Source organism: Emydura macquarii, unplaced genomic scaffold (assembly GCF_026122565.2).
Source record: "Emydura macquarii macquarii isolate MOO-44397 ecotype Brisbane River unplaced genomic scaffold, CSIRO-AGI_Emac_v2 contig_71, whole genome shotgun sequence".
Lineage (NCBI taxonomy): Eukaryota > Metazoa > Chordata > Testudines > Chelidae > Emydura > Emydura macquarii.
In genome coordinates, this window is record NW_027130208.1 from 11,175,124 (window position 1) to 11,194,264 (window position 19,141).

The 19,141-nt window shown below is 40.6% G+C and overlaps 1 protein-coding gene across 6 annotated transcripts in view; it reads left to right on the forward strand.

Annotated features, from left to right (window-relative positions):
* Positions 1 to 1,435: 1,435 nt before the first annotated feature.
* Positions 1,436 to 19,141, forward strand: part of CHL1 (cell adhesion molecule L1 like) — a 234,451-nt gene continuing 216,745 nt past the window's right edge. For 5 of the 6 annotated variants that reach the window (XM_067542581.1, XM_067542657.1, XM_067542590.1 and 2 more), the window contains exon 1: positions 1,436 to 1,556. The gene's annotated coding sequence lies outside the window, so the exon portion shown is untranslated. The remainder of the gene's footprint in view (positions 1,557 to 19,141) is intronic. The other variant, XM_067542610.1, reaches the window with a different exon arrangement.

A 19,141-nucleotide genomic window follows, 5' to 3' on the forward strand; every position in this document is an offset into this window, starting at 1 on the left:
AGCAGAACAAATGGGAACTTTGTGATCTTCTCTGGCTGCTTGTCTGTATGTGGATGGAGTTTCTGATGTTGTTTTCTCTTTATAAAGCCGTGCATTGTTTGGGATTTGGTAACCTGGGAGGCTGCCTCTGTTTTCAGATGATACTATTCAATTGTGATTCGTGGAAGAGCTTGAAATAAAGCCCTAGGGGATTGCGTGTAGGGCATTCTTCATGAAGGCTCCTCATTTTAGGAACTTCTTTTTGCCCTTGGTCTACCACAGCTTAGATTTTTTAACTTTCTGGGCTCATTCTCCAGCATTCAGGGATGGAATATCTGGATATCTAAATATTTAGATGGTTCGTGGGACACCTGTGTGCTATACTACCTTTATGGTCATGGTACGAGCACACATTTGCATTGTGATATTGTGCAGGCAGTCAGTTATGCCATTATATGACAATAGTTTTCATTGTATTGATATTAACTTGTTCCCTATCGTTTAAATTTGCTAAAGTGCTAGAATCTGGGATACGCATTTGGTCAGAAATCAAGTGAAACAAATAAGTCCTGGGAAACAGCCTCTGCCATCAAAGCTCCTTTCACTCCAGCCTCTGAACAACCCATATCTTGGAGAATGTTACATTTCCTAAAGTGAAAATTTTCCTAAACAGAGGTCATTTTTTACCATGAACACACATTTCAAATGAATTGATTTTAACAAACGAGAAAAGCAGAAGGTCTAGATTTAAATGCACAATGTAGGAAGATGCTGCCATGAAATCTGTAGTTCAATCTGTTTATTATCCTAAATAAAGAATGGATTTCTAGTAATGGATTGTCAATTTTAAACCATGCTATGTGTTATTAAACAAACATGAGTAGATTCTTGTCAACTACACATGACTATTTTGCTGCATAACTCCCTTTCCTCCCACCTTTTTTCTGTTGGCACCTATTAGCTATTGGCTGCAAGTTTTAACTAGAAAACACATGTATTCTAAATTAGGGTAATTGCCACCATTGACTACTGTGATTGGAGAGGAACTGAAAGGTTTCATACTTTTGCCAAGGAAAATATCTATTTTTATTGTAATGTTTGTTATGCAAGCAGGGCAGTAGTCTTTAATATTGCATTGAGCAATATTTTTAATTGAAGCTGGCTCACTTCTATAGTATCTTCTTGTTACAGGACAGATGGACCCTGCAAGTCAGAGGTTAAAATCATGGAAAAAGCAGGCAGTAATTACACTTGTTAGCATTTCCCTAGGGTAACTGATATTAGCCTACCACAGGTAATTGACTGCCAGAAGTGCCTCTTCTCAGATGGTGGATTTATAAAATCAGCAAAAAGAGGGCTGGGAACTTGTGAGGGTACATCAGGTGTGTGTAAGTGCACAATAATTAGAGTAAACTGAAACAGGACAGGTATACTGTGGGAGATAAGACAGAGAAAGGAGGAGGTATCTTTCTCTCCCTCTCTTATCACAGGAAGTGGAAGTGTGCTGCTTTGTATTTTAATTCACTGGAGTGAAGATATTTATCTTTCGGTTACAGCAAAGGCCTGGGAGTCAAGGGGTCAGTGTTTTATTTTTGGTTCTGCCCTCTCTGATTGTAACCTCTGTGCTTTGGTTTCTCTGCTTATTTAAGTGTTTAATTAATATAGGTAAAGTGCTTTGAAGCCCTTGGATAAAAGGTGTAAAGTAACTTTACCACGAAGTATGGTGAACTGTAGGAAGTGCAAGCATTTTTGTTTCTGTTTTGGAGATTGACTGAGACAAGGTTTCATGTTATATAAAGGATCAAAATGGACTATGCAGAGTTCTTTTGTACTGTTGGTGAAATCTATACATGTACAGTAGAACATCAGGGTTATGAACACCAGAGTTATGAACTGACTGGTCAACTACAGACCACATGTGGAAATGGAAGTATGCAATCAGGCAGCAGAGACAAAAATAAAAGGCAAATATTGTATGGCACAGTACTGTGTTAAATTCAAACTACTAAAAAAGTAAAGGGAAAGTTTAAAAAAAAAAAATTGACAAGGTAAGGAAACTGTTTCTGTGCTTGTTTTATTTAAATTAAGATGGTTAAAAGCAGCATTTTTCTTCGGGATAGTAAAGTTTCAAAGCTGTATTAAGTCAGCATTCAGTTGTAAACTGCTGAAAGAACCATAACGCTTTGTTTAGAGTTACGAACATTTCAGAGTTAGGAATAACCTCCATTCCCATGCTGTTCCTAACTCTGAGGTTCTACTATATGTAGGTCCTTATACCTCACTGTTCATGGCAACATCTAAGTGGTCTGGTAACCTCTCCTCACAATGACTGGCCCATGCTCTATGTGCTAGTGGGTACTTCCAAAGTGACTGAATACTCCACATGTACGCTGAATCTCAATACCAAGGCTAACCAAATATAACACAGTGTTTCTGGAAGACGATACTGCTGGGGATTACTCCCTCCCAAAATATGCCATTATCACAGCAAGCAAAGGCCATCAGTATCACAATATGGATCCAATTCACATTCCTTGGGCCAAAAAGGGATATCTGTGAATGTTATAAAACTGATTCAGGTAGAGAACACTACATACTAGTTGCTTGACTTAGGATAGGGGGTAGAAAATAGAGTCTGATTAGGGGCAAACTTTAAAAAAACTCTAAAGTGCTGATAAGTATACAAGTCTGGATTCTTTATCCAAAGTTTTGAACTACTGTATTCAGAACTCATCTGTAATATTAGGAAACTCTGCAAAAACAGCCTCTCTTGCTATATGCTGAACTTCTGCCAATCCCACTTGGAAACCAGAAGTGAAAAAAACCCTTATCTGATAATTTCAGAACATAAAATGTTATTTTAATTCAACTCCAAATATATGTGAAGCCATTAAATGTCTCAGGGCCTATTGGAAAATTTTTCCACCTAATTGAAAGGAAAATTGGGATGATTTTCCTGCCTCTAATGAAATCCACTTCATCTGCAGATACTTCTAAACCCCTTTAATTGAATTGAATTTTTCCTGGGGCTCAAAAAATATTTGTTTATGAAGAATTTTTTGCTTTTGGATGGACCAGATTTCAGTAAGTCGCAGGTATTTTCCAAAGTATCCAAGGAGAGGATGCCCCTAGATATTCTGTCTCTCCATAATCTCTTCACCCCACTCTCTTTAAATTATGACAAGTTAAATACTATAATATCTATATATTCATTATATTAGTCAAGAATGAAGAAGTAGGAACCCTTCTGGAAAAACACCATTTGTTTGCCCTGTGTGCAGTCTCTTCCCTTGGGGACGATCATAGGGGGAAAAAAGTTGTATAAATAAAGAAGCAAATATTTATGTTGGAACTTATGTACATAGCAATTGTTCTACTGGATCGGACTAGTGGTCCATATAACAGTGTCCGTAACAGATTCTTCCAAGGAAGAGGCAACAATTCCCAGAGTAAAGAATTACAAAATAACTTCCCCAACCAAGAAGCTTCTTCCTAAACTCATCAGTTAGTGATTGGTCCATACCCTGAAGCAAGAAGGTTTATATCCCAATATTTTTAATCCTATTTAATGTAACTGTGTGGATGATTTCATTATCCATGTAAGTGTTTAATCCTTTTAAGTCCTCAATTTCCTTTCTGCAATAACCTATACACATCTAGTAGACAGAGTTTATCACAGCTTGAAAGGCAGAAGGGAACTTCTGGGGAAGTGTCTTTTTTATATAGAGATTTGACCCTTATTTTTCCTTAAATTTGTGCATTCCCAAAAGGGATTTATTTGACAGAGTGAAATAAATTTGAGGTCTTTTGTCTCCTTTTTGTTTCTTTTCATTCTTCTCTCTTTAGATCCTCTCACATTTTGAGAAGTGGCATGTCATTATAAAGTTCAGAGCCCTTTTCCCCTAGGCACACTGTTAGACTGAAGTGCATCCAGCTTTTCAGAGCTACACTAAAATAGCGAAAAATTGTTTAGAGTCAGGACTTAAATTAACAGTTTCCCTTATTCAGTTTCCAGTGCCCAAAATAAACAAAGCAATGATGCTTCAAAAGTTAGAGACTGGCAAAATATCAAGCATATCTAACTAATCCTTCCCCCCTCAAATCTGTTTCCTAGTACAAACTCCTGAGGTGGTTTGACCATCTCCCTTTATATTATCCTGGGAGAATTACTTGACTCTTGACAGCTGGCTCAGCCATACTCTTCTGACAATCCCTGCAATTAAAGCAGGCAGATAAGGGTTCACATCATCAGATGGTGTAAATCAGCATAGCTAAATTTAACCTATTGGAACTATGCTGATTTGCACTAGCTGAGAATCTAGCCTATGGTGTTTACATGAGTTAGAGTGTTAACTCTCTCTCTGCCAAATCCTAGATAGGGTCTAAAGTTCAGTTACCTTTCTTTGAGCACGCTAATAGCTCCTCTTTGTTTTTGCAGTGATACAAAATACTATTGGATGGCACATTTCTCCTTGCATATTGCACACTAATTACAATTTTTCTTCCAATTTAATCCTTCCTCTACAGCTAGATGTTTGTATCTCAAGGTATGTTTAAATATCTCAATGGATATTATTGTTAACTAGATTACTTGAATTTTAAAGTATGCAAACACATTCATCCAAATTATCAACTGCAGAATTGAGGTTTCAGAACAGATTATTTTATCTTTCAGGAGCAGAAAAGTTGTGTCCTGAATAGCATCTGGTATATAAAAATACCCCCAAAAAACCTTATGAACAAAAATATTTACTCTTTAAACTATATAGACTGTGCTAGCTTTACCTACTGTGACTTTAATTTAAAAGGCATAGAAAAAAGGGAGCACAAATGATGGTTCCATGTGGAATTTAATCCACAGTATTTGCATGTTTCTAACACTTGAAGAAGATTCCCTTGACTCTCATTCCTCTAAATTCATTTTATGATATTCAAGAGGAGGCAGGGCTTTTTTGGTTAAGACACAGGAATGAGAGTTAAGAGAATATATTCATGGCTTTGTTACAGACTTCCTATGTGACCTTGAGAACATCAGTCAAGGCCTCATCAAACTGTGATAAACCTCTTTACCATTGACTTTAATGAGAGGCAGTTTGAGCTGCTTACATTGAACAGACACGCCATAAAAATGTCATAATGGGATTTTTGTCTTGTAATTTGATGGAAACCAGTGAAAAGAATATTTTGTCTAATGGCCAGCACTGCAAACCCAACCTGAAACCCAAAAGACAAGCTTGTTTCTTTTTGGTTTGTGTACAATCACCACGAATAAAGATTTTTGCATTGGAACTTTAGTTACCAATTCTGCTACCGATAAGCAAACTAGAATGAAAGTGTCATCACTCTCCAAGATCTGGCGTTAGAGGGCTAATCGGAGCAAAACATTTAGCTCTCTCACTAAGTAACTGATGTGGTTTGGAATGCACACTGGGAATATACAAGTGAGAATTGAGGGCTGGAGGACATAACTGCATATTGCATAACTGTAAAATGCTTCAGGATCACTGATTAGAAAGAGGTAGGGCCAGAATTTTCCGAAGGGCACAGCACCCAGAGTCCAGGCCAGGTTTTTGAAAGAGCTCATCTCCCAATGAGGCCTCAAAATAAGTTGCCAGATTTCCCAAAGAGCTCAGCATGTTGGGTGCTGAGCACTTTTGGGATCTGGCTAGAATTGTCACAAGTGGACTAATGGAGCTGCTGTTACATGTTGAGCAATCAGAAATCCGGCCCTGACCTCTTCTGATCTCTTTCTCTCCATTCATATGCTCAGTATTGTATTCTTGTTTATGCGTAATAACACCTTCCCATTCCTGCCATATGTTGATCAGTGAGCAGATGGTCGGAGAGTCAGAAGCTTGGTCCTTGTGTGGTCCCTTTTCAGCACTCTGACGCAGAGATCATAACGATGGTTTCACTGGCCTTCTGAGGATTCCCTTGGTGTATAAGAAATCCCCAGATGTTGTACCCTCCTGCTTAGAGCAGAGGCTGAAGAAAAGGAGGCTAGGTCAGAGTGCTGCTGTGCTTTGGTGAACCCTGATTGCCAGAATGGCCCCTTGGGTCATACACAGCGGGGTACAACTTAGAACAGCACTGACAAATTTGTTAGGGGCAGAATTGGCACCTACCCTGTCCTAGGATGGGGCGTAAAGCCACCTCTACCACCTCATAACCTCTGGAGGAGCATTCAGTGAGCCTTGGCTGGACTGGAGGATCTGGCGCAGAGAAAGGCTTGTGACTCAGAAGGGCACTGTTTAACATTCACTTTGCCAGGAGTAAATGGTGGCCCTAGGGCTCAGATCTTCAAAGGAATGTAGGTGCAAACTACCCTAGAAATCAATGGGGCTTATGTGCCTAAATACTTTTGAGGATTTGGGCCAAGGTGAAAGGCATAGGATGGCCCAGTATTTCTAAACTAGCTGTAAACATTATGGTCCAACCAATGGCTAATATTCCTCATGGCAATGAAATCCTAACTATTTGTTTCCATGGCAAAATAAATAACCAGAAATCTGCCCTTAAAGAACACTTTGCTCTCTGAAAAGATATGATACTAGACCTGATCCTCATTACCTTTAAAAATTGCTGAAGGAATGACTATGTTCAATTAGTATTCTTGATGCACTTCACCACACAATTCTTAACCTTCTCCTCCCCCCACCCCTGCATTTAAATACTCAGCTCAGTGGACAGATATTTTTGGTTCTAATCTAGGCCCCCAAATACATTCTTATATCACAACAGAATCTGTGCAATAAATAAACTGTTGCACTGAGGAGAATCTAAATTATTAAGTAGTGCCTATTTGTCTTGGTTAGTGTGGGGATTTTTTTCTATGCCTTGCTGGCTGAGACAAAAACTCTGAAATATTATGTTATTAGGACAGGACTTGGTTTCCTGAACAGCCCACGTAATTAATTCATCTAGCTGAGCTGTGGATGTGTATGGTCTCTGTGTTTTTAGGATACTTGAAGTAACAAAAGACAACTAGCCGTTGGTTACTTCTCACACTGAATCAGCCTTGTTTTGCAAGTAGAAATGAACATAAAACAGAAACAGTGTGATCTATGCAGTACTTCAGTGTGAGTAAGTGAATAGCATCAGAGGGTCACAGAAATTCATGGAACACAAGATGGACTTAAACTCTTTTGACTTCTTGTTGCTGTGGTTTTCTTTTTTGTCATCAAGTAAGACTTATTATTGGCACCATTATTAGTGCAATAATAATAATAGCCTGATTGTTATTTTAGGTTTTGTCAAGGTGCTTGGAGTGAAATCCTGGCCCTATTGACATCAATCGCAAAACTCACATTGAATTAAATGGGACCAGGATTTCACCCGTACAGCCTGAGATGCACAGGGAACATAGAGTCATAGAAATGTAGATCTAGAAAGGACAGTGATAGTCCTACGTCAGTGCAAGGGACTGGACTAGACGATCTAAGTATTATCTAGACCATCCCTGACAGGTGTTTGTCTAACTTGTTCTTAAAAACCTCCAGTGACCAAGATTCCACACCCTCCCTAGGTAATTTGTTCCAGTGCTTAACTACCTTGACAGTTGGGAAGTTTTTTCTAATGTTCAACCTAAATTTCCCTTGCTGCAATTTTAGCCCATCACTTCTTGTCCTGTCTTCAGTAGTTAAGGGAGAATAATTTGTCACCCTCCTCTTTATAACAGTCTTGTATGCACTAGTAAACTGCTATCATGCGCTCCTCGGTCTTCTGTTCCCCAGACTAAACAAACCCATTTTTTAACATCTTTCCTCATGATAACATGATGAGGAGGAGGGACCATATTCTAGTGTAAGGACCCTGCAGTTGTGGTGTGTGTGGAAGCTAAAGATAAGGCATAATCTATCTCAAGGGCCTAGCAGCTAAGCCTGTGCTATAGGTTTCAGCTCACTCTCCCTGGCCCAGTTCTGCATCTACTAACCAGTTCATATGCCCCTCTCACACCCAGTTGTACCCCATTTGGAGTACAGGCTGCTGCTAGACCAACACGCAAGTGCTTTGCAGGCAAATTCGTGTTTTGACTTCTTGTATAAAGTAAGATTTCTTCAGTTTTAAAAAGTCCTCTTCAAGCAAACCCCAAATTCCCAGCTGAGTTTCATGTCATTTCGCATTCAAACCATGCAAAGCTGTACATTTTAACAGAAACACACACAAATTGGGCCAGATTTGCCTAAAACTGGGCCCATTTGAAAACGTTAGAAAACATCTTTAGATGGATAAAACCTGATTTTCAGATTTGTAATGAAATAGGAGATGTGGTGAATTTCACATGGTTTGTGGTGTGTTTGCAGTCATGTTTCACAGACAAAGGGAAAAGCCCTGATCTTTTTCCGCTGAAATCAATGGGAGTTTTGCCACTGACTTCAATGGGAAGCGGTATGGCCACAAGATTTGGAACAAGTCCATGGACCAATTTTAAGGCAGGCAGTTCTGACCTGGATTTTGAAATAAATAGGAAGACAGTGAAGGTGTCTTGCAACAGGGCTGTGATAAGAAAATGAACAGACATCACCTTTGATTATCATGGAATTAGCCACAATTAATTGCAATTTCATTGAGAAACACATTGCATTTCCCGTTTATCTCAGTGAGGAATGTGTGTAAAATCACAGCTGCAGCAAACTATTTGTGAGCCTCTGGGGGCCCTTCCCAAATGTAATGAGTTGGGTTATGTGCCCTGTACAAGGCTGGTAGTAATATCAAGCTTTCTAAGAGCGGGAAGTGATAGAGGAGCACAGGAATTAAGATGGTAATTGACTTCAGAGTAAAAGTGCAGCACTGCCATCTAGTTCAGAGTGTGTTTTTCTCCCTGATGTGAGCAGGTTGTGTGGACCATTGAGCCAGAGAGATACAGACCGAGCTGAAAGCTTCATAAATTAACAGCTCCAGTATTTGGATCCAGCTGAACACAGCTCAGCAGAGATGAGGGGTGAGCGGAAGGGCAAAAGTGGCTGTATTCTGCCTAGCACTCCTCTGATTCTCAGACTGTCTGAAGAGGCTGGTGTGGTGCCCAGCATAAACTGAGCTGCTCCAGTCTAATGTATATCAGCTTGGAACAGCCCCCGAGTGGTCATTACATTAGCTAGGGCTCACTAGAGTGGAGCAGCGCCCTGGTCATGCCCCCACCCTGATGGACACAGTCGGGGGCCTGGATGAGGATGGCCTACAGTTGGTTGTCGGTCATGTGGGGATTACCCATGCCAGAAGAATCCTCAGCTGGCCAGTTAAGGCAGCCATATATCCCCTGTGTGCCACCAATATGCCACTATCTGGTCTGTAATGTTAGTATTTTAAGTATAAAGCTTTGGGAAAGGTGGGGAGGAGAATGAAGGTGGTGCTAAGAGCAGCCTCCATGGCTGCGGGGAAAGGATTTACCCCCATCTGCTTTTTTCTTGGAGCTTTTCTTTTCTCATGTTGTTTATGAGAGCGGCAAAAGGCAGGGCAGGAGGATCGTGCCTTTTCTTGGGACTTTTATTGCCTTTTCACCAAAACCCTGTTCCGGTACCATTTAATGAGTGCTACTGAGTCCAAGCAGCAGGTCATCCTTGGAAGGACACAGAGCATGAAGCTGGAAATGTAAAGAGAGAGATTTCTGATTCTGCAAACTGAGATAGTTCCAAACAGTCTGTGGATGGAATCTTGGCCCCATTGAAGTCAATTGGGGTTTTCCCACTGATTTTAGTAGGACTCAGATTTCACCCTGTATTAGCACTTCATTAAAAAAAATCAATTAAATGATACTGCTGGCACGTGGCTAGACAGGGCAATTCTGTGGTACAATAGGCACAATGGCACAAAAAGGATGTGATTTTTCTTATTCTTGTTTTCTTTAGTTTTGATTTTTCTCTTCTTCTATTGCTATTATTCTATTGTTATCTAAGTGTAGCTGAGATGATGATCTGGCTCACTGACTTTAAAACTGCACTGGCTTGCATGTTTATGCTTAGACAGTACTTAATTATGGGACTAGCATGGGACCCTTGAGGAATTTCCTAAAAGGCAACCTTAATTAATGTCACCCGCTGTATGGAAATGTGTACGCCCCTGGCAATGTAGGGGAATGATACTGAATGATGACAACGTCCTCATCCTCGCAAGTATAATAGCTCTTGATCTCTCCTATTTCAGCCCATTAAGGCGTTGAACCCGAGCGGTAACATGGCTGAATTGCAATGCATCTGCTTGCCCCCATAAATTATGTCTCCTGTTCTAATACTTGTGTTTGTAGGAAGATGCTAGTAAACATTCTTACCGAATAACACATACACTAAGTGCACTGCTAGGATCTCCTGTGGTAAGCTAAGGTCTCTTTGATTTTTAAAAAGTCCTAATCAGAATAACTGAGCATCTGACAGTTTTCAGGTGGTATTTCATCAAAATTAACGCAACCCAAATGTCGCTTCTGCACTTACTCCTCAAAATAAAAAAGGCTGGCCATGCAGGGGGCAAATGCCGGATGCGGTGTGGGTCGCCTCTTTTTGGAGGTGCGCCGGCTCGCCGCCTTTGCACCAGCCATGAGTGCCGGAAGCTTCCTAGAAGTGTGGGGGAGGGGGCCCACTGGTGCCCGGTCCATAGCCCCATCTGCGCTTTGCCCTGAGGTTCCTTCCCACTGTGTCTCTTCCCCGCTGCCTGTCCCTGGCATGGCTTTCTGTCTCAGCCCACCCACAGGCGCATCTCTGGGCTGTCCACAGCACAGCGCTTGACCAGGCGGGGAGCCCGGGGCAGGACACTTCACTCATTTGGAGCCCAGCGTTCCTCGGCGGTGGGAACCGAATGCGCCACCCTCCGCGCTGCAAGGGGAAGGGGTGGCAGCCATGGAGCTCCTGCCTCCTGAAGGCCAGCTCCACCTTAACCCGAGTTCCCTGGGCAGCCACACCCCCAAGTCGCCCTGCCTCCCCGGCTGCAGCCCAGGCCTTTCCCTTTCCCCCTCTGGGGCCTCACCGGGTGCGAGCGGAAGGAAAGAACGGGACTGATCCCTGGGAGGCATGATGAGGGAGGAATAAGCCCTGGGAGGGGCAGTAAGGGGACTGGGGGGCAGTGATGAGCCCTGCAGCACAGCGTAAGGCTGGGGCCAGGCAAAGGAGCAAGGGGGCCTTGGGAGGAAGTGGGAGTGAGGGTGGGACCTTGGGGGAAGAGGCCTCACAGGGGTGGGACTTCGCAGGGGGTTGGTGCCAGTGGCCTCTCCACTTCTAGGGAGCTTCCGGCGCTATGTTGACTCCCCAAAGGAAAGATTCACATGCCGCCTAAGGGCATATTTGCCTATTTTACCAGCTTTAGGAAAGCTACTCCTACGTCGTTTACACTTAAACAATTTATCAACGTTACCCACAATCCTACTGGTAATGGAGCAATGGGTGTTTTCTGTTCCTCTGACTGCAGTTATATTAGCAGTGTGAATCCTTTTAAGCAGTGGGATTGCTGAAAGAGGCCATTCACACAGGGAAAATTGCTAGAAACTAGAATTGTGTGAATAACTGCTCTTTCAGTTCACTGGCTGAACTGCAGAGGGAAAATAAAATTCATTTTGGGGTAAGCAAAATGTTTCACTTCATTTTTGAGTTTGACCTTTTTCTTTTTAATTGAAGTAAAATTTGAAAGAAAAAGTCATCCTGAATAAAAAAAAAATCAAAATGTAGAAAATGTGGAGACAAAACATTCCCCCTCCCCCCCCCTTTTTTTTTAACCTAAGACATTTCAGGAATTTAGCATGAACATAAAATGTTTTGGTGGACCTGAATCTGCATTTTTTGTTGGGAAAAAAGATAAAGCCAAAAATATCACCCCATTCTACTTGTAACACCCTGAACTTCTGCTAAGCTCCCCATCGCAAACCCAAGGGATCTTTGCAGCAGTTCTAAGAACCTACGTCTTGCTAGAAAGGATCTATTACTTTTTTCAGACCCTTTCTAACTACACTAGAACGAGGACTGTGAACATACAGCTGGAGTTAGAACCTTAGATATTATTACACAGGCTGATTTTGTCTGCTTCCTCTGGTATCCTTTGGTATGATCAGCAATTCACTTTGTCTTTGGCTGCTGAGGGAAACTCATCCACAGTTTCTTAGTCACAAGATATATATTTTTTACTGAGAATGCTCAACAATTTCTAGCTCTTCTCTTTCACAGCCCTGTTAATCACTATTCCTGCTTCACTATGCAAATCTGCCATATAATATAGAAATTCCCTGCACTTCTGCTCTTCTTTTCGCTTATCCCTTAAGATGGACTCTGCCGCATTTGATACTGATAATCAGACAGAGATTGAGGCAGACTTAGCAATGGATTTCCCCATTTTGCAGATGGATCCTTTGAGTGTTTATTCTAACATAAGCGCTGCTACCACCCAAACTCATTTGTTGTTTGGGAGCGGCCCTGTTAAGCTCCCGATCCCCCAAAGTCTTATGCATGTGCTTTGTATACTGAGTCAGTATGTAGTCAGTGGGTCTACTTTCAGTGCATAAATTTAAATACACGTATTGAAGGATTTCCACTATATAAGCTGAAATGAAGCAAACCTCTAGCCAAACTGTGCTAAATTTTTTCTCTGCTGGTAAGTAGCTTTCTCTGGATATTTTACACTTCCTTCCTTTTCTTTAAGCTACATTCAAAAATTGGTCCTAGGCCTGGTTATGGAACCAATTAATATTGCAAATAAGTCAAATAATACTGGAGTCATTCATTGAAATGACCTTCTGGTCACACTAGTTAAGAAGCTGTTCATTCCTGCTTAGGCTTGGCATACACTAGACACATTTGCATGTACAGTAATATCAAATGGAGAGAGGGACATTTTAGGACATTTTTATACTGGCAAAAGCCCTAGTGAGGACCCAGTTATTTTTGCCAGTATAGCTTTTTTTTTCATCTGGGGAAATGATGTAATGATATAAGCTATATTGGCCAGCTGCATAACTACACTGGCAAACCCTTTCTAGTGTAGACAAGACTTTCCTCTGCTTCATGAGTGTGGCATGGATTTGTATTGAATAGCATTTCTCTACAACGTACAGAATGGACCAGATTCTGCGTCAAGTGAAGTCAAGAGCAAAACTTGTATTGACTTCATTGGGTTTGGAAGCAGCTCTTTGCTTGCCCCCTTTGTAGCTTACCAGTGTGAAAAATACTGTGGAAACTTACATCTGGAAAAGCTTTACAACAAAGTTGAATCTGAATTGTAAGCTCTCAGCAGTGGCTTTTAAATCACCTTTGTAGGGATGCAGCAAACTGTGAAAACATAGAGATTTCTGTATAGCTGTTCTTGGGAGCTATAGTGTTTCATGAGTTATAGCAAAGTCTTTTATAAAGTGGAACGTTCATAATGGACTCTAGTGGAGCTCTGAGACAGAGGCTAGTAGCATTATAATGCCCTTCAGAGGTTCATACTAAGTAATTAGGGGCCTGATCCTGCAGTCCTTATTCAGTCAGACTGCTCACATGAGGAAGGGCTTCCAGACTGGACCCCTGGTTACTTTTGAAGCACAATATCATTGTTTGCTTTATTGACATGAATTCCATGGAGTTACTTTCCGACTAGGAACTCACTGAGCGCAAGTGTATCTCAACAAATAGGGAAGTTTAAAAAGGAATAAGAAAAAAAAAGAAAAGAAGTTGGAACCATCAGGTTATACTTTTAAAACAAATACATATTTTTGGCCAAAAATTCTTAAGCCTAAACTATGTTGAGCACTCAAAGTAAGTTAAGCACCCCAAAACGTAGGCAAAAGCGTGTCATATTGTAAATGTAGGTCTTGTGTGCCTTACTTATAGGAGGAGATCCATTATTCACTATTATGTAATATTTATTTTTCAGTGGCACCCTCAGGCCTCAGTCAGGATTAGGGCCCCATGGTGGTGAGCACTGCACTAACAGTCGGAGTTATTCGATACAATAGGAGTAAGGCAAAATCTTGAAGGGACAAACGCTGTTTTCACTGCTTGGGTTTCATTCAGGGGCACTCTCTGAGGTACTAGAGTTGTTGGAAGTGCTTTGTGTGACAAGTTGTGTTCAGAATCAATGTCCTTGCTAGCTGGTGGAGGCCAGTTGGAAAATCCTGGGCCCATTGCGGTGAACTGTCAACATTTTTATGAAGGAAAGCAGATTGCCTGCATCTCTTAAAGAAACATCTGTGTGGGTACTGCTCAAAAAACATCCCTTGACACTAATAATCAACTATTACCCTGCATCTCATCTTCTGTTTTCAGTTAAGATTATCGAACAGCTTGTGGCAAGACAGCTTTTAGATATCTAACTGCCTCAGATGTCCTGAAAACTTGTCAATCTGGATTCTAGTTTGAGTATGGAATGGAGCGTGTGCTGGTTGCATTATTGGTTCACCTCTTTCTGACGATATCTGAAGAACAGATATCCATAACTGCACAAGGCACAAAGCAATGGGGCATAGAGGATTTGCCCTCCAATAATTTGGAATATTTTTCAATATTGTTGTAGAGATCTTTGTATGGACTCTGTGTGGATCTACCTATGGCTAACCGTAATTGGCACACAGTCAAATGTAACATCTGATCACGTAAGGATGAGATCAAGTCTAGTATTCTGTGTGTCAGATCACATCACTGCTCAGGAGACAGATTTTATCATTACAAACTAAATACCAGAGCAGCACTTTTTTGATTTGTTTAGCATGAGAATAACATGAAAATTATTGTAAATGGAATTTAACCATTTGGCAGTACAACCATCTTTATTGGTAGCTTCAGGCTAGTGATACTTTTTCTTGTTGATATATATGCTATTCAAGGCAAAAATGTCTGAAGTAATATGTTTGTAAATGTATGGCTATAAAGCAGTTGTCTTCAAACTGCATCCTCTGGCTTTGTAGGACACTGGCTGAGATCCCCCTTAATACAGTATGTTTCACCCTTTTCTAAACAGATTTGAGTCGTAAAGAGCTTTGTTCTAACAGGCCTTACTTAAAATGCCATGTCAATAATATTTATTGTTATTGCTACCAGCATTATTCATGCCATAATATTATCCTTACTTTAGACAGTTTGTAATCCTAAATACCACATTCACATCTAGGCAGAGATAACTGCCTATGAAAAGGTTTGCATACAAATTGCTCACGGCTGGCACAGAATACATATGTTTTAAACAAAACCATTTAATTCTTGCGATAATAGTTATTCTTAGCTTTAAAATCTAACTGTTTAAAAGACAGAGTTCATTATATTAATTACAATTTCTTGGTGCCTAATTACATTGGTGGCAAAATCAGCCTGCATAGAATACTTAACAGTTTAAATTTTATCAGATGCTGCTACAAAATGTGGTGATTTAAATTGCTTCATTTTTAAACACAATGCAAAGATGGTATGTGCCAATCTTAGCTCTTCTCTGTCTTTCCTTTTGTCAAACAATTGATTTTTCATATTGTTTTTAAGTCTACTAGTACAATAGGTAATTCATCATCACAGTGAGATATAAACTCGAGTAGCCTCCAAAAAATAATTGAATTTTGCAGAAATTCTCTAAGGAGGTAAAAAATCCATAACATCCATTAAATTCTTTGTAATTTGTAAAAGCATTCTGAAATATAACTGTCTTTAAACCTTTAGATACTGAATCTAGTAGGAATACTTTGGCCTTTTGTTAATTTACATTTGATCAATTGTAGCTAAACAATTTATAACAAAAAATATTAATACAGATATCAGTGTCACTTATGAATCTTCTTTTTCTCCCATTGCAATTGTCCATATGCAAGAGATTCTGGCCTTCACCCTCCACTAAATCTAGTATTGGCAAACAAAATGGTGAACAGTTTGTAGCTATCAGTGTTGGGACAGCTGGTTTGGCCCTGGAGTAGTTTAGAGTTTTCCCAACGTCCATTGTTTAGAGCATCTCCAAGGTTGCTGTAAACTGTGCCTGCCAGGCTTTGATCCCCAGGGTCATTCTGTGCACCAGGGATTGTTGGAATGCAGTGCTTGCTAGCTATGCCTACTTCCTGTTGTCAAAGCTTCCAGTGGTGGGAGAAGTACAGCAGCCATCTTTATACTAGTGGAACTCTCACCCATGCAAGAGAAATGCTCAGCGGGAGTGATCCAAACAATTTTCAGCTTCCATGTCTTAGGGGAATGGCAAAATGGACCGGAATGTGATTCTAGAATAAGCCCTGTATCTTTAGGTAGATTTAGTGGAGATACAATAAATATTGTGGAGGAGATTTTCCAAGGCAGAGATGGGAGTTAAGCAGCCAACTCCCATTGACTTTGTGCCTTTAAAATTCTGCTCTGATATCTACAGTGCTCGACTTTATCATCACGTTTGGAGACGGATGGAGATTCATTTTAATGTTAACACATATCAATAAGATTTTCAGGGAGAGTGGTCAAGTATTGAGTTTACCTTGCTGAGAAAACTTTCTATCATCCAGAGATATGTCAGCCTCCTATGGCTCATGATGACAACCAGCTCACAATGATTAGGAAACAAATCAGCTTTTCTGCAAAATGGTCTTGCAGCCGTGTGGTTTTTTTTTTTTTTTTTTTTTAAAGAGCAAACAGATACTGCGATAATTTATTGCAATCTGATTTTTTTTAAAAGCAGACTACCATGCTGTAAAGAAATTTATCATGTCAAATGAAGCCATAACATGACAAGATGAATCATTTAATATATCAATTAATGCCACTTTGTGTAATATTGCACCCAAACTGTAAAAATGGTATCAGCCACTAATATTTTTTTTCCAGACACCATTGTTTGCCAGTTTCAGGTCTTGTAAATCTATTCTATCCTTGGTCCCCCCCTGAATTCAGCACTTAGAATAGCTTTTAGTTTTACCTCATTCTTTTCTTATGATGAACAATCATTTTGTCAGTGTTAGCAAGAGGACATTTGGAAAGAAACAAAGAAAAATACTCCAGAGGGGTTGCCGTGTTAGTCTGTATAAAGCAAAAATGAGAGTCCTGTAGCACTTTAAAGACTAACAAATTTAATTTCTGCTGAATCCCTTCCTGTTTAATAAGCATCCATATCCAGCATTAGCAACGGAATGGCGTCTGCTAAATCTGTAAACAAAGTGAAATAATTTAGCTCTGGTTCAGGTCATTTAAAATCCTTTCCCTAGACTCCAGTTGTGTGGTTCTTCATGTCACTCAGTGTGTGAACTGTCACAAAGAGTAGGAAAAAAATGAAAGCAGAGCGGGGAAAGGCGACATCCTTACAGGGTTTGTGTTATTACCATTGCTAGGGAAACCCCTTCATTTCTTGTTCATCTTGAAAACAACCATCTCATGTGCAATTTAACCCCAGGCTGTTTCATCTTGCGTGTGCACATGCGTGTACAGAAATGGGTGCCTCTCCATACTTAATCACACGAGTCAGAAGCCAAAGCCTCAAAATAAAATGTATTGTTCTTCCTATGAGTGAGATACAATATAATAGAGTTCTGTCTCATGTTACTGTCATTTTATTGCCTTACAATATGGGGGAGGGGGAAGCCTTGTGACTTCAAAACTGCAAAAATGATCTTTCCATAACACCAGGCAATACGTGTGCATGGTTGGAGTCCAATAAATTTCACAGCATCCTAATCTGAATATTCTCTGCTTCTACTTCAGACTGTAAATGCATTTTTAAAAGGGCTGAAGACAGGGGGGAATAGTGATTTATATTGATTTGCTTGGGATGACCTAACATGACCCACCCATGACTTCACTTTGCTTGGTAATAGATGAGTACTGTGGTTTATCCCAAACTCATGAAAATAAATAGCATAATGTAAATGTTTCGGACCACGTTCCTTGCAGCAACCCACAGCAGATTAATGTTAACTGCATTGCAATGTGTTCTTTTTTTTTCTTTTTTTTTTTTGCAGTGTCTCCTTGCAACTTCAACTCTTGAATATATGCAAGTATTTATGTTACCCTGAGAGAGTGAAAGATATGGATAGACAGAAGAGGCCAGATTGTTCCTGACTCTTGGGAGGGAGCATGGGGAGGGGAGGCACCAGGATCCTTTTGCTGTATTTCCCCAGCCCCTTGCAAGATACTTGCAAGGGCCAGGGATAATTGCTTGAAGGAATGCAAGGGCTCCTTTCTCCGTGTGCACCTATATGTGCAAATCAACATAGAGGAAGTTTGGAGGGGTGGAAAGCAGGGGTCCAGATGTGGAGAGGAGTGCCAGCTGCACCATTTGAAGGGATGCCAGTGAGATCAGAGAGAGACTGATTTTGCCCAGGAGTGTTGTTCAGGCATGCATGTCACATGTCTTATGTTTCTGTACATGCACATCTCTTGACACCTCATGACATACACTTCTATGGTATTATGTAAATAATAACACTATCAGTAATATATAGTGATTGCTAAAGTGATCAGCAGCTCCTGAGTCCAAATGTATATAGAAAAGCTGTATGTTCTTCTACTTGGGTTATATGATGATCAAGGAGATGATTATCTCTAGTGCATTTCCCAAAGACTGAGAGGCAGGAAAGAGAAGAGCAATCAGTGTGTTGCAGTATAGGGGGATGGGAGTGTCATAAAAGGGATAAGGCATAGAAAATGTTATTGCAATCTAAAGCAAAGATAGTACATTTCCCAGAATACCAGTGCAGCTGCCAAACCCTTCCATGTCTGTGAGGTCAAATGCAGTAGTACTAGCTCTGCCTCTTTCACGTCTGTGCAGGCAACTTGCTCCTGCTAGTTTGTTCCGCCAGGCTCCATACACCCATGTCCTTCAAGGACACACACACACGCCATTTTTTTACTCTTACTTTTATAGTAAATTCAAGTGGCTTGCAAACATTTTTGGCTTTAAATAATGGGTCACCAACCCACAAAAGGTTGTGAATTACTCTTCCAAAGCCCATTAAAGTCAGTGGAATTATCCTAATTCACCTATCTGGGCATTGGAACAGCCTCCTATTCCTTTTCACTTCCCTCTACCTCTTTTTGTTCTCTGATCAGGTTGTTTGGTTTTGTTTTAGTTCCTTTCAGTTCCTTCCAACTCAGCTCCTTACTTCTACCACCCCTGCTTAGCAGTCACAACCTCACGCTGCTGGAATACTACAGAGGTACTTCAGACTAGTGAAGCAGGCACTGCTTCTGTTGTAGTTCATTCAGCACTGCACAGTATGGCATTTGCAGTGGTTTTATCGGTCCTAGGAGAGAAGTGTTACAGA